Source organism: Narcine bancroftii, chromosome 11 (assembly GCF_036971445.1).
Source record: "Narcine bancroftii isolate sNarBan1 chromosome 11, sNarBan1.hap1, whole genome shotgun sequence".
Taxonomy (NCBI): Eukaryota; Metazoa; Chordata; class Chondrichthyes; order Torpediniformes; family Narcinidae; genus Narcine; species Narcine bancroftii.
In genome coordinates this window covers 53,027,710-53,044,226 of record NC_091479.1, presented here as the reverse complement: position 1 = coordinate 53,044,226, position 16,517 = coordinate 53,027,710, and the positions used below count along the sequence as shown (strand labels likewise).

General features: G+C 45.8%; 1 long non-coding RNA gene across 2 annotated transcripts in view; it reads right to left on the bottom strand.

Moving 5' to 3' along the window:
* The window catches only part of LOC138745401 (uncharacterized), a 38,337-nt gene extending 26,995 nt beyond the window's left edge, over positions 1-11,342 (bottom strand). For both annotated transcript variants that reach the window (XR_011346239.1, XR_011346240.1), the window contains exons 1-2: positions 11,216-11,342; positions 10,233-10,335 (exon numbers count right to left, since the gene is read on the bottom strand). This is a non-coding gene — a long non-coding RNA (uncharacterized lncRNA). The remainder of the gene's footprint in view (positions 1-10,232; positions 10,336-11,215) is intronic.
* Between the last annotated feature and the right edge of the window lie 5,175 nt (positions 11,343-16,517).

Genomic DNA, 16,517 nt, shown 5'->3' with positions numbered 1-16,517 from the left:
TTCATCTCAATTTATTTCTCCAGTTTGGGTATTTTAGATCATTACCATTCCGCAGTATTCTTCAACATGTGTTGTTAAGAGGTGTAACAATGCAGCTCGCAGTATTTGACCAGCAGATATAAGGGATCCACCCTTCCACCTCTCCTTCATAGTGTCCATTTAAGACAAACATTTTTCTCTCAATTTGCCCATAATTTGCAAAGAAATGATGATGAGATCACGAGATGAAGCAATAGAACTTCTTTCATCTTTTGATTTGATTGTCTAAACAAGTTTTTTTTTTAAATACAGACCTGTGAGGGTCTGGGATGCATTGCTCGGGTGGAGGTGGGGGCTGGTACAATGAGGACATTCAAAAGACTAAGATACATGGATGGAAATATAATAGAGAGTAATGAGTGTGAGGTAGGGAAGGGTTAGATTTGTAACGGCACTGATATACCATCGTTTACAAACAATTAAAGAGTACCCTCACTCGTTTCCTCCAGAAGACAATGCAGTCGACCTTCTTTATCCTCCTCAGACACAACATTGCATTCTTCAACTCCCCAAACATCACCCAGCCAAACCCCTTTGACCTTCTCCTTAGCTCAGTACCACACGGTGATCCTGACCCTCTCTCTCAACTCCTCCTGCGTCTGAGATCCATCACCCATATACTGACGCTTAACGCACCTGCGCACGTGGGCTATTCCTCCAGTGCGACGATCCAATGACATCATCAGCGGCAACTGGCACCGTTCCCAAAGCAGGCAGATACATCACCGTGACAGCCCCCTCCCCCCACCTCCATCCTCCGCTCCATGCAAGGAGGTGACTGAATGGAACTGTCCCCAGGGTAACGGTCTGGATGGTTGACAGTTCAGGCTGATCTCGTATGATACTGCAAGACAGGAGATGCAGGGGTACGAACGGTCCTCTGGCGCGCTGGTCCTCTGGCGCGCTGGTCCTCTGGCGCGCTGGTCCTCTGGCGCGCTGGCCCTCTGGCGCGCTGGTCCTCTGGCGCGCTGGTCCTCTGGCGCGCTGGCCCTCTGGCGCGCTGGCCCTCTGGCGCGCTGGCCCTCTGGCGCGCTGGCCCTCTGGCGCGCTGGCCCTCTGGCGCGCTGGCCCTCTGGCGCGCTGGCCCTCTGGCGCGCTGGCCCTCTGGCGCGCTGGCCCTCTGGCGCGCTGGCCCTCTGGCGCGCTGGCCCTCTGGCGCGCTGGCCCTCTGGCGCGCTGGCCCTCTGGCGCGCTGGCCCTCTGGCCCTGATGCAGAACATGGACATTCAAAATACACTGGCATCAACCTGTTGATGGAAACAGTGTTACCTTTTCCATTCCTGTCAATCTCAAAACACTATGGATGGTGCCATAAGACCTGGAAAGGACCAATCGTAAATGGGCTAAAGTGGTTTACGAACAACATCATGCCAAAGAAACACACGAGTACAGTGTTGTCAATCATTTGGCACATCCACTGGAGATGATGCTGCCACATAGGAGAACATCAGAGTAATCTCATTTTTCGAAGAAAATCAAGATAACTGACCTGTTCATGAGCACTGTGTCTGGACTCAGATTCACAAACTCACCTGGCAAGGTCAGCATACAGTCATAGACTAGCTCTACCACTAAACATCCATGATCTTCCCTAAGAGCTGTAGTCACACAAAGGAGAACCATGGGCAAACGTTCGCTCCATGTCGATGATTTGCCACCTGCTGTCAATGGTGCTTTCGATCGTCAAGGAAAATGCTCAAAGAAGCTGTTGGCCCTGAAATGCTTAGCCATAATTCAGGTAGTGCCCAAAGGATCAGTGAGAGCTCGGACCAATGCTGACTCGAACTGAGACCCTCGATCTGTTGTAATAGTGCCCAGAACACCAAATGATGGAATCCAATGATCCACAAAAGTCCCATCAATTGTCTCTGCAGAGATGCCGATGATAGGAATTTCATCCTTCCACCTGGTAGTCCTGTCCTCACACGTGAGCAGAAAAGTACATTGCCGAGATGGCAGAAGTGGACCTTTCAAGCCACAAGGTGCATATGCTGGAAATGGGAATCCAAAACAACAAAATCCCCCAGCTTGAATTTCATGTGCCTGGAGACTTTAGGGCATTGACCCAGCAAACAAGTCCTTGCCCATAATCCAACATTCTGTTTTAAATGAACCCAGGTAAGATGTTCCTTAACCAGTTTGATTGATGCTGTTCCGCCAGGAATAGATAGATTGTGAAGGGAAAATCTCCTGCCTCATAGCTGCCCACACAAATAGCCTAGTCCTTCCTGTTGGGGGAAAAAAAGTCAGACCAACATTTCAGCCGATTCATCCAGGGTCACATCTTGAAGATGGAGACCAGAGTTGATCTGGTTACACCGGATGAAATCGGGATCAGTGCACCGTACATGAGCCATGGCATTGAAATTGATGTCAGTAGTTGTATGTAATGTCGCACCTGGATTGGGCACCAATTCGCTTTCTCTCAGATGTCACGTGTGTCCGATGAAAATTGAAGGATGAAGTGCAAGTGCTGAATCTCCCTTGGCAAGTAGAGATACAGTATGCATAAGAGGCTGGTGGTCTGTACAAATGGTCAAAGGATGACCTTCCAATAAAAAAGCTGAAATATTGGATTAGAAATTGGGATTCATGAGGGAATTACAAAGAAACATTTCCAAATTGTATCTTCTCCTTCAAGAGGAATCTCCAAATCCAGACTTGAATAAATCAAAAGAAAGATGGGAATTGGATTTGGGAACTGAAATTGACCCTTTTTGCTGGTCTGACATTTGTTGGGACAGTACTTAATGTTTTTGATAGATTAGGTAATAATAACTTATTCATCAATTATATTTAATGGCACATCTATTAATTTATTCCTAATTTTTCAAATTCATGTTTTAGATCTGAATCCCATCTTAAAATTGATTGTGGGGAAATGCAAAATTGTATTTCCTTAGCAAAGGTGACTTATAATATTAGAACTGGATATGATACCTACTTCAAAATATGGAAACCATATTTAGATATGGGTTTAGATATCTAATGTATTCACTTCTCCACCCCACCACCACTTTTCTTTCATCTTAATGGTTGAACCTTATCATGTTGGTTTAATTCTACTATTTTATTAATATCCTGCCTTTCCTTTTGGGAGGGAATAGTAATCACAGGAGCTTTGCACCTAGGTCTGTATTTTTTTCTTTTATACTTTTTTTCTCTTCTCACTTTTATGTGCAGTACAACATTTATTTTATTATTCTATTTTGATCATTGAACGTATCATTTGGATACGATTCTATTATTATATTGAACTGTATACAAAACTATAAATATATATTTTTTAAAACAGAAATGTTTCACTGCGAGATAGATAGCTAAGAGTTCTTGCCCAAATGTACTATACTTTGCCTGAACCGGTGACCGCTTGGCTGAAAAAAAACATCAAAGGTTCCAATTGCCCACAGACTAGCTGTTCGAACACTGCTCCCACAGCACTGACAGATGCATCTGTTGTAAGAGACTAAGGCCTTAGGCATTTGATGTACAAGCTTAGTGACATTTACAAGAAAAGTGTTCACATCATGGAAAGCATACACAAAGTTAAGGTCTTTTTGAAGCAGACATCAGATCCTTTGAGTCGTTCAGCAAGAGGTAATAGAGATGCTGTGGCATTCACCAGGGAACAGCGATAAAAATTCCTCATACCTAAAAACCATCACAATTGGCCAACCTTAATGGGGAGATGAAATTCTCAAAATTCACACACTTCTCATTCATCAGCCAAAATACCATGTTCCATAACTCTACGTCCCAAAAATACAAGAACAGCAGCTCCAGAAACACTTTCCTGGGATTGATCACGATGCCACATTCCTCAAGCCTCGGAAACAATGAGATAAGGTGGCTCTTGTGCTTCTCTTCATCCACACTTACAACCAGAATCTCCTCGATCAACACAAGCACCAAAAAAAACACAAGGCCAGTGAGTTCGTGGTCCATGAACCACTGGAATGTCTGAGCTGCATTCCATAGACCGAATGGTATTCTCAGAAACTCAAACATGCCGAACGGGACCATCACTGCTGTCTTCGTGACATCCGAAGAGTCAAATGGAATCTAATAGTAAGCATGTACTAGATCTATTTTAGCAAATGCATATTTGTCGTGGAGGTTGGCTGAGAAGTCTTGTCAATTTGGAATATTGTATCAGTCAGACACGGTGGAATTGTTCAGGGAACGATCATCTCTACAAGGCCGCCAATCCCTAGTATTTTTCAGAACCATATGCAACCGTGAAGCCCAGCAGCTGTCAGATCTGTGGACGACACCCAACTCTTGCCAATCCAATCTTGCGATTTTAAGATAATCTGGGGGAATTACGACCTGCGTCTCAGACCCTGCCTTTATATGGTGGCTTATTGCATGTCTGTACACCGTTACGATGGGGTCACGAGGCGAGGAAAACACTTGCGCAAGGCTTAGAAAGGGCAGGAATCAGGTTGAAGGCTTGTCAGGCAGCAGATGGCATTGGAAGGACAACAAATGCAGCTCAGTTGCATTCAAGACCTGCAGTCCACACAACAACGTTTTTTCAAATACATCACGGAAAAATGTGACAAGAAATCCACTCCCAAAATGGAATTTTCCACATTTACAACTGAAAAACCACCCAAAAAGATTGTAAGACAGAAATGAAGCACGAGTAACCTGTGGCCATGTTTGAAAAAGAGAATAATTTGTAGCTGAAAGAACACATGACAAATTAGAAAAACTATGTTCCTCAGGGATTGGAGGGACCAGCACTGATCCAAAGTGACAGATAATTTTGGAGTTTTACATAGAGATGGCAAACAAATAACCTACTCCAACAATTGCCTCAAATTGTTTCCATTTTTCTCAGTTGCCTTCGATAATCTCTCTCAAATGAGAACAAGATCCCAAGACAAAAGAACAGAACCAGGCCACCAGGCCCATTGAATCTGCTCCGTAAATACACACTGAGCTACTCTACACTCCTTCCAATTTCCAGCCTTTTCCGCATATCCCTTCATGCCCTCACTAACGAGATATTTGTCTATTTCTTGTTTAAACACTCCCAGTGATCTGGCATCCACTGCTGTATGAGGCAATAAGTTCCACAGCTCCATGACACTCTGGCGAAAGAAGTTCCTCCCAATCTCTGTTTTGGATGGATAACCTCTAATTTTCTTGTCCTCAACTCACCCACCAAGGGAAACATCTTACCCGCATCCACCCTATCTAAACCTTTCAAAATACAAAATGTCTCCATGAGCTTTCTTTTTTAATTTCCGATACCCCAATGAATACAATCCAAGAGCTGTCAAACACTCCTCGTACATTATATTTTGTATTCTGGGAATCATCCTCATCATTCTCCTCTGAACCCTGTCCAACAACATCACATCCTTTCTCAGATAGGGGGCCCAAAACTGCACCCAGTACTCAAAAGGAGGCTCACCAGTGCCCCATAGAGCCTCATTAACATCTCTTTTCCCTTGTACACTATTCATCTTGAAATGAATGCCAACATAGCATTCGCTTTCTTCATTACCAATTTCACCTGGTCATTAACTTTTAGTTTTCCTTGCACAAGGACACCCAGGTCCCTTTGCACATCCAAGGTCTGAATTTTCATCCCATCCAAATAGTATGCTTCCTGTTTATTTCCACTGCCAAAATGTACAACTGTACATTTCTCGGTGTTAAATCTCATCTGCCATCATTTTGCCCAGTTTCCTAATCTGTCAATATCCTTCTGCAACTTTACGGTTTCTACACTTCCTACTCTGTCCCCTATCTTGGTGACCTCCGCAAATTTGGCCACAAAATCATTTAAACCACAATTCAAATCATTAATTTATTTTTCCTTGGAATATATCTATCCTGCATTCCTTATATTACTGCCACATGCCAATCCAGAATCGATCATGACTGAACCTGAACATGTTTATTGTGATAAACATCTTCTAATAAATGTTCTGGGTTTAATTTTTTAAAATGTTGTTGTGGCTCCTCTTCATCAACTGTTTGGAAGCTGAATTCACAAAATTTTCCAAATATTTTTTCAGCAATAATTCTGTGGTACAGAGGATTACTCATCTTTCCTTGAGGTTAAAAGTTGCATTTTGATTTTCTTGTCTCAACTGAACATTGTACAAGGTGAAGGCTGATTAAAATGGATCCAGTAATGATGGCCTTTAACTTTGCATTATTGCTGTGGCTACACAGCTTGAATGATAAACTGCTGTTTCTACAGGGAATTAACTCATGGAAATTTTCTAAATACATTCATTGGAGATAGACCTTTGTGAAAAGTTTATTGCCCATTGGCAACAATCCTTGAAAAGAGATGAATCATCACCCAACAGAGCATAATCCAATCTGTCAGCACATGGTCCATACACATCACCCATTATTCCCTCTTGTTCATGTGCCCAACCAAATGCCTCTTAAATCGTGGTGATTTCACCACTATCCTGGCAACGTGGGCCAGACCCCCACCGCACTGTGCAAAAACCTGCCTCACTTCTCTCCTTTTCCCCTCTCAGTTCAATATAGGCATCGTAGTATTTTAACATCTCCCACAGGGGAGGGGGAAGAATAAATCTATCTTCTCCAGGACTACAATAATTGGATAAATTTCAACCAGGTCATCACTCAGCTTCCAATGTTCCAGAGAAAACTATCCAAATTTGTCCAACCTCTCCCCAGAACCAATGCTCTATCCCAAGCAACCCCCTGATAAACTCTTTTTGTCATGCAGCAACTAGAAATGCAGAAAACACTTGAAATGTGGTCTAACCACATTTATGCTTCATGCCCTGCTCAATGAAAAATACTTTCTTTAACACCCTACACTTTTGTTGCCACTTTCAAGGAGCTCGCGCTTGCACCCCAAGATCCCTCATTGCAACACTACTACAACTCTTCTCAAAGTGCAAGACACTTGTCCAGATTAAACTCCATCTACCATTTCTCTGCCCACATTTATAAGTCATCTGGTTTGGAAGGGGAAAATATGAGGGGAACTGAGTGGATCAACAGGACAGAGAGAAAACCTGGGGGAGTGTGGGCTGGTTACATGAACTTGGACAATTCCATATTCATACCATCGATTCACAAATTCAATAAGAGATGGTTCCTTTGTATTTGACCTCACCCAGACAATGGAGGAGGCAGAAGACAAAGGTCAGTGTGGGAATGGAATGGAACTTAAAACACCTTGTGACCATGAGCCAAGATGGCCACTGTGATCCAAGTGGAGGCGCTCAGCCAATCTGTCATTTACTCTGGATTGGGTTTCTTGCCACAGAGGGCACGGACATGGTTGGAGGAGGTGAATTTGAAACTTACCCTTCATGAGAATCCCTGGATGGTGGTAACTGATGTAGATTGCAGGAGAAAATGCCCGAGGACTGGGAGGAATTAGGAGTTGTTATTAGTTGAAAGATCATCACCAACAAGTACGAAAGTAGCTTCAGTCTATTCTCCCTCTCAGAAAGATTTAGTTGATAAACAAAACAATCTTTCAGCACAGTCAGGGGCAAAAGGGCTCTTAATTTAGTCTTACAATCAACAGACTTTGAAGTTACCCACCGTAAATGACTCAAAATTCAATTCTAGATTCACTTCTGGTGGAAGTATAAGAGCCAGTGGCTTGCTAAATCAGATGAGCCTTATTCTGAGTTTCCATTTTGACTTTCACACCATCAAATGCAAGCCCCAGTTTTTTATCCCCAAGTATTTTCTATCCTTACCCACTTTGCAACCACACCTACCTGAAATTGGAACAAACAACAGCTAATTTTAACATGTATAAATCATATACAAAATAATTTACCCACATTTTCACATCACTGTCGCCACCGAGTGATAACCTGTGCCCGTCAGGAAACTGCACCAGCCACGAAAGGGTGCTATTTACCTTGATGTGACTGACTCTTTTCCAGTGTTAATTTTAGACATAATGACATATTCAACATGCACAATATTTCTTTTCTTACTGACGAGAACTAGAAAGCATTGTGTAAAAAAGAGAAAAGCCCGTCAACCAGGAGATACAAACTCCTGACTGCAATGTTGCTGTGCACATTTGCTACATTATTGAAGTCTCACAGTACTTACAACAGATATTCAAAGTCAAGCAATAACAGAAATAACAGAATATTACGGCACGGTACAAGCCCTTTGACCCACGATGTGTTGATCTTGATATTTCTAACAAAAAAATAATACCCTGTAGCGGCTACTGCGGTAGATGCTACTAAATAAAGGCAAACACATACAAAGGTAGTCAACTCAAGACTGGTTTATTGCAGACATACACAGACCTTTTATTCCCTGCCTGTCAATGAGAATATTAGTGAACACCTTCCGGTCCACAGGACCAGCAGGTTAAAGCTACGAGCCATTAGTGCCCCATGGCTTTAGGCAGGGGCTTCATCTGATCCACTCACTGTACTTTGGTACCCAGCACTGTTAGCCCGCGACGTGTCAGGTAAGTCTGTGAACTGATGGTGGTGGTTTGTAATACTGCGCTGTGTATCCGCTACAACCCTGTTTTTCTTTCACCCATATATGACTGTCTAAGAGTCTCTTAAATTCTCCTTACGTGATATTGTAATGGATAAATATATTTGGAGAATTTGGTAATATTTGGTATTTTGGTAAGATTTAGAGTAGGTTACATACATACACACACATACATTTTAAAACATCTTATTTGAAAGACTGAAGAAATATTGAAGATCTCTGGAGAATGTTCTGCACATTCACAAGTGTTAATCAAACTGATGTCATAAAATGAATGACCATTGTTTGGAAATGGAGCCAGGCTGGCTACAAGTACCTTTCTGCAGGCTGCTTACAGGAAAGTCACTCCTAGGGTTTGTTTATCTAACACTAGGTTAAGCAGAAGAAAGAACTCCTGTTGTTTGGAATAAGAGGAATGGAACTCTGTAGTAGCTTGCAGAAATAAGTTACCATCTGGAAAACCCTAACGGGGCAAAGTTCATCAGTGAGACATTGAGGTGACTAATGGTGGTACCTCAGTTGTGGAAATCCTAGAACAACACATCTCTCTCTAAAAACCCTACAAGAACTATCCTGAGCGGTAAACATTTACCTTTCGAGCACCAAATCCTGGTGAAATTTATACACATTCCATTCTGTGCACAGCGGAATTGCCTGCATCCAGAGAACTTGGAAGAAAGAGAAGTAAGATTGAACTGTGAACCAAATCACTTTTCTTAAATTTAAACACATTACAAATATGTGCACTTAGAATTAAAAAGGGGTTAATTTGGGTTTGTTAATTATAGAGTTAGGTTAAATTTTAATTCTAATTTAATGATTAAATTTGATTAAAAATAACTTCTGTTTTAAAAACCACTTGTCTTGGTGAATGTCTCTTGCTGCTGGGTTTTGGGATCCTTTGGGCTCTTAACAATATCTGCTTGGATAATGACATTGGGCCTGTTCAAAGTAGGAAATGGCTTCTACCAGCAGGAATTTCTATTTGATAAAAAAATATTGATAGGTGGCTGGCCACATACTTTTCCTAAAAATTAATACCCTCTCCCTCCCTAAACCACATTCAGCCCTGTGACATCTTTCTCCGTTGCATTACTGGGACCACCAAGGACCTGACCCATTTCCCATCTCTCCTTGTAATGCCAATAATGGCAGCTGCCATTAAGAACTGACAAATCACATTTTAATTCAGCAAGCAAGATGAAAATCATCCTGACATACTGCTTAAAAAGAAGGGTCAACAAACCTTCCTAATTTTGTCACTTCAATTTTATTTTGCTTCCCATGGGGCATGAGCAAAAACTGTCCTATCAATTGGCTCACCAAATTATGAGTAAAATCATGATTCCTGTTCATGAAAACCCATAATTTTCAATGTTACACAGATAAACTAGGAAGAATTCTGTAATAAAAGTTAATAAAACATTGAAAGAATTTCTCCCTTATCAACGCTGAGATTGTAGCGCACCAGGCAACTGGGCAAGCAAAAAAGGCCAAATCACTGCAACACTTGGACAGTCCAAGATGAGAAGGAGCCTGGGCCTTGCACCATGTGCGGGCTGAGATGCCCTTCACTTCCGCGTAGCGGCCAGCCAGCTGGAGAGTGATGCTGGAAGTCAGGGGTACGTCACCAGAAGTGGGTGGGCCAGTGAGCACACGTGGGGAATTTAAACCAGTCTTTGTTTTACACTCACCTTGGGTGGATGTCTCTTTATTTGGTCGCACTGCCGCAGCGGATGCTACAAATGGATAACTTCTTACTTGCTGCAACCAAACAGGTCTGCAAGATACACCAACCTAAATAGAAAACAAGACCAGAAATCTCAGAGATCATAAATTCAAAAGGATTGGTGAAATCTTTACTCTGTATTTTTAACACCAAAGTCCCTATATTTTTAAGGCATTCGATCAAGTAACTGAGAAACATTACATTTTAAACACATGGTACGTCAGGATCAGAAGGATTGGAGCATTATTGTTCAGGTGACACAACTTTAAAAAATAACATCTAGCTTTATGAAGAATGTGATACTACAACAGGAAAAACGGATGGAATCAGACATTCTATGAGCATTGGGAAGCAAAAAATGGATTGGTTTTCCATCCCTTCCTCAGCGACCCAATGACCCCGACAGGTCCTCCCCGACCTGCGACCATAGTGTAGTCCAAAGGATCAATCAGACCCCACAATGGTCGCAAGTCGGCGTTTTTCCCCCGTGCGAGGAGCCCTGAAGTCTTGTAGGAGTTTATAAACAGTTATTATTTTAATTAAAGGAGTTTAGTCCAAAGGTCCCACAATGGTCGAGTAGGGGGGGAGGGTGGGACCACGATGGTCGCAAGTCGGGGTTTTGCCCCCGTGCGAGGAGCCCTGAAGTCTTAGAGCCTATTTTTAAAATCAAATGATTTGACAAACGAGAACAGTCACAGGATTGACTTTGTGACTCAGGGTCCATTAGCTGGGGGCAGCCATCTTAATTTCTGTGCGCATGCGCCAGTGGTCAGTTGCCACTTGCGAAAGGGTTCGCTTCGTCGCCCTCAATCGGCACATGCGTATCTGCAACATATGCGCGAACTCACCACGCATGCGCAAACCAGACCTGCCAATCACCTGCCCCGGCCCCTTCCCGCTGCAAGTAACCCCGCGGCCTCCAGCCTCGCCCTGTCGGCGGCATCAAACCTCGTATCGACGCCTCGGCTCCACCCAAACACCCCGCCGGTACCGGCCGCTCCCGGGTGGGGCCCGGTGGGCTGCGGGTCCCCCGCTTTCCCTGGACCGCGCGGCTGTGGAAGGATCCGGCGCCTCCGCCAACTTACTCCCATTCGCGCCAGAGGCGACACGACGGACCCCGAGCAGACGACGCTGCTGCAAATGTCCCGCCTCCTCACAGCAAGAGCCAATCAACCCGCGAACCCGCCCATCAATCCAACCCGACTTCAGCGTCCAATCAAATAGCGGCCTCACCGAATCAACCCGTTGCCTCGCGTAAATGAAGCAACCAATCAGCGAGCGAGCGAGCGAATACACAGGTGAACTCAATCAGCATCAGAAGACAAATCAAGCAGTCGAAGGATCAGAAGACCCTTCGGCCCTTCCACTTTTTACTAATCCAACAACAATCAAATCCTTGGGAAACACAGGATCACTTTGTCCTGGCTCCAGGATTCCTCTGATCTCAAGAAATACATTGTACCCCAACTGCAAGGGAGACTATTTATTCTCAATCTTTCCTTCATATTTATTACCGCATCCAATTTAATGTTTGCTACTTTTTTCAAAGTATCTACATCTAAGTTCAATGCATATGATCCCTCTATGAGTGGGTACGGCAATAAACTCATCACAAGTCCACGGATCCCAATTTCAAATGCACCTTCAAAAGCGGAGAGAATTCCAAGGATATTACATTTTCATTGAAGACATTTCTTAAAGTCTAAGCAGCTGATCGGTTATTGGGAAATTGTGACACGGTGTTCGGCTCCTTTGCATTATCCTCTCTCGATCCGTGCTGCTGTGTCCTCTCATAATGTTGTAAGGTCATCTCCCTTTTTACCAACGACCAAGAGATCCACATTCAAACTTTCCTTCTATCACCTGCTTAAAACACCCCAGAAACAAATCTGACGATCTTTGTGCACTTCTCATGCTTCAGGTAAGGAAACTGTACACGTGACTCCCGATGTAAGATGAGCAAGACCATTCGATGTGAAATTTGAGCATGCGAGCTACTGTGATGGGTGGAAAGGCGGACACACGCCCAAAAATTCAAAGTCAAAGACTCCTTTATTACACTCGCAGCTCTGCTTCTATTCTCTCCCTGCTGCTGTTGACTGGAGTGATGTCACATCCATGCCGGCCTCCAATTGTTCGGTGTTCCCTTCTTTGTTGATTCCTGCCGTGTGCGTTGTCCCCTGGTATGAAAGTTGTTGGTCCCCGTGGACTCTGAACAGTTGCCACATTCGTCGGCCATCTTGTGTACAGGGTGGCATCCCAGTTAGCATGATGCCCCACCTCCCTAGAACCAGCGCTGTTCGCTGCTTTCGGTCGCCTATATCTGGGTCGTGGGGGCTGAATATGCTAATGTCCAGATGTGCTGGTTTGAGGTGGTCAATGGTGAAAGTCTCTTCCTTTGCACCGATATCCAGCACACTCACCATGATGTGTGGAATGAATGATACACACCCGTGAAGTCGAAGTCGAAGACTGGTTCGTTGAACTGGCAGCTCTGCTTATATACTCTCCCGCTACTGATGACAGGTCTTTCGAGACGGCAAAGCCAGCCTCGGATTGGTGGGTGTTCTCGCCATTGCTCATTGCTTCCCACTGTGCGGGATGTCACCTGGGACGAAGATGATTGGTTGCCGCAGGATCTGTGTAGTCACCGCGTTCGTCATGCATCTTGTGTACTGGCTTTCGTCCTGGTGAGCAGGCCGCCTCAACCATATATTGTGGAAGAATATGGACCCCATATTTACAAAGGTGGCTCTAACATTCCCTTTCTCCTTAAGGCCTCAGTTTTTGAAAAGGAACGTTAAAGTAATTGGTTCTCCTGTTGGGGGACCCTTGTCCTCATTTTTCTTCTTTTTCTTTTAGCAAGGGGATGGAGGGGAGATGGGGTGGTTTAATGGGGGGGGATTTTTTTATTCTTTCTTTTAACTATGACAAGTGTATTTATATTTTATTTGTGTTATTATTAATTGTGTGAATTCTTTGTGGATTTTATTTACAAATAATATTTTTTAAAAATGATCAGAGGTCAATCCACAGGACGTAAAGTGGGCTAGAGCAACACTGGGGACACCCTCCTGCTCCCCACCACCCCAAATATCAATGTGATCCACTATGATCATTGACAAAATCATCGAGGCCCCCTTCACACGGCCAACAGCATCATCCAGCTAATCCCGTCGGGAAAGAGATCCAGGACTTTCAGAGCCAGTACCACTAGGCCCAGGAACAGCCTCTTCCTCCAGGCAGGGAGAACATGGAACGATTGATGAGCTGCTCATACAAATACTCCTCGACTCTGCTATTTATTCAACAATATCGAGTAATTTTTCTGGACGTGCTGCACATGTATCATTTGTCTGTTGTGTGAGGGCTTGGTTGTGTGTTTGCATATGTTTACCCGAGAACTCTGTTTTATCAGGTCGTACTTGTGCTATCCAAGGGTAATAAATTTGATCTTGTACTCTGGAGCGGGTGCAGAATAGATTTTCTGGATCGGAGAATGTATCTCATGAAGCAAAGTTGACTGAGTAGGGCTTTTCTCTTCCCCTCCCCCCAACCCCGCAAAATTGACTTTATTTACAAATTATTTCCAAAGAGGAAGACCATTCCAAGTCTTTTCTCCTCCTCCTGTTGTATCCAGATATTCCCTTCACTGCACATTGCTGTATACGTCTCTGTTTACCTTCATTGCCACCACTTTGATACCGTGTGGTTACTGCCCCCCTCTGCTGTTGGAGGAGTTCCCCTTGGTCTCAGCCTCTCAGTGCACGGTTATGGAAGGATTATGATCCATCCCCATAGTGCCTTCGTGCTGGCTACGCCAAGCCTCCGTGCATCCCTCAGCATGTACCCCTGCAGCCTGGAATGTGCCAGTCGGCAGCGGTCCCTCCCCGACATATCCGCTTGCTGAAAGACTGACAGGACACGTTTAACATAGAACATGAGAGCACAGTACAAGCACTTCAGCCCGCGATGTTGTGCCGACCGATGTATTCATACCAAAATAAAAATAACTAACCCCTTCCTCCCTCAAAACCCTCCATTTTTCTTTCATCCACGTGACTCAGAGCCTCTTAAATGCCCCTAAGGTTTCAGCCTTCACCACCACCCCAGTTCTAGGGCTCGTCCCATGTCCATGACCTGGTACACATACACTGAATTCCCTCCCCTTGTCACCCTCCTGCTCCCCCCACCCCGAGCCAGTAGTGAAGGTGGTTTCTGTCCCAACAGGTGTTGTGGACCTCAACCAGGGAGCAGATCAGGGAGATGAACCCAAACTGCAACGAATTCAGCTTCCCGCAGATCAAAGCACATCCGTGGGCCAAGGTGAGTGACCCGAGGTGAACCAGAGCTCCAGGGGTGGTTTTGTCCTCTGGGTCCTTCCCTAATACTGTCCCCTGTCAGCCACCTGGCCCTTCCCCAAAGCCCTCATCTCCCACCAGTCCTGTCCCCAAACCCCTCCCCCTGCTGAGATCATCCCCAAAATACTGTCAGGCCTGTCAACAAAGCCCCTATTCCCCACTGGGCACATCCCCAATGCTCCACCCATTGCTTGGACCGTCTCCAGAGCTCCTGTCTCCCACCAGGGCTTTCAACAAGCCCCTGTCCCACAACATGCCCAGCCGAAAGTCCCTGTCCCTGTCCCCCACACCAATTCGCCTGTATCCAAAGGCACAACATCAGGTCTGTCCTCCCACCAGACCAGTTCCATCACTGGGACCCTCTCCAATCGATTACCCATCACAACTACCCCCACCAAAGTTCTTTAAACTTCCCCTTCCCCCACCCACAGGCCTTGGTATCTGAGCTGTTCCTAGGACCCCTAGACAGTGAAGATGTGGGAAGGGCAGTGCCTCATACCTTCACAAAGCTGGGGAATCCCCTGACCCTTGGCACACAGATATCTATCCCATCTGAGCCAGTCCTCTCTCTCTCTCTCTCTCTCCCCCCACCATCCTGGAGAATGTGGCCCAGTTCAGCTAGCTGCTACAGTACACACTGCCCTTCACCTCTTCCCCAGGACTCCTGCTCCCACTTGTCCTTCAACGAGCTGTGTGCCCACAGCCAGGAGCTTCCCCCTCCTAGTTACCCTTGGCCCTGTGGGTGAATGGGTGGGACATGACAAGGGTTTGTAGGTGGTGGAATTGGGGTAAGAAAGTTTGGGTGAGACCTGGGAAAGAGAACGGTGATCATCCGGCCGGTGTGAGGCATTGAAGATGGAGTCAATGGGCAGTCCCCTGCCGGGTCCATCCCCCAGCATTTCTATCTCCAAAACTGACCCCGCCAGGTCCATCCTCAATATCATCCCCTTCCGGGTCCATCCACAATCCCGTCCTCTGCTGGGTCCAACCCCAAAACCGTCCCCCGCTGAATCTGTCCCCAATACCGTCCCCCGCCGGGTCCATCCCCAATTCTGTGCACGCCGGGTCCATCCAAAATCCCGTCTCCCTCCGAGTCCATCCCCAATCTCACCTCCCGCTGGGTCCATCCCCAATCTTGTCCCCCACTGGGTCCAACCCCAATACCGTCCCCCACCTGATCCATCCCAATACCATCCCCAACCGGATCCATTCCCAAACGCATCCCCGCCGGGTCCATCAACATCCCATCTCCTGCTGAGTCCATCCCCAATGCCATTCCCAACTTGGTCTGTCACTAATTCTTTTGCCCGACAGGTCCTCCCACAAACCCACTGGTCTCTCCCCAAAGCCCCTGACCCCCACTAGGTCTATTTCCAAAGCCATTGTCCCCCACCGGCTGGTCCCCAAAACTCCAGCCTCCCCACGGGATCTGTCCTGAAGCCCCAGCCCTCATGTCTGTCATGTCTGTCCTCCCACTGGACCGATCCTCTCGATCACCATTCAGAACTACCCCACCCCAATTCCCGAACCTCCCCCTTCCCCCACTGACAGGCCTTGGAACCTGAGCTGCTCCTGGGACCCCCAGATGGTGGAGATGTGGGGAGGGCAGTGGTCCAGTCTCCTTGCCAGTGGCAGTGTCACAGACCTTCACCGAGCTGGGGAATTCCCTGACCCTTGGCACTGGGACATCTGTCCCATCTGAGCCAGTTCTCTCTCTCCCCCCACCCTGGAGGCTGTGACCCTGTGTAGCTGGCTGCTAAAGTACACACTGCCCTTCACCTCTTGCCCCAGGACTCCTGCTCTCACTTGTCCTTTGACAAGCTTTGTGACTACAGGCTGGACCTGCCCCCACCTTGCTACCCTTGGCCCTGTGGGCGAGTGGGTGGGCC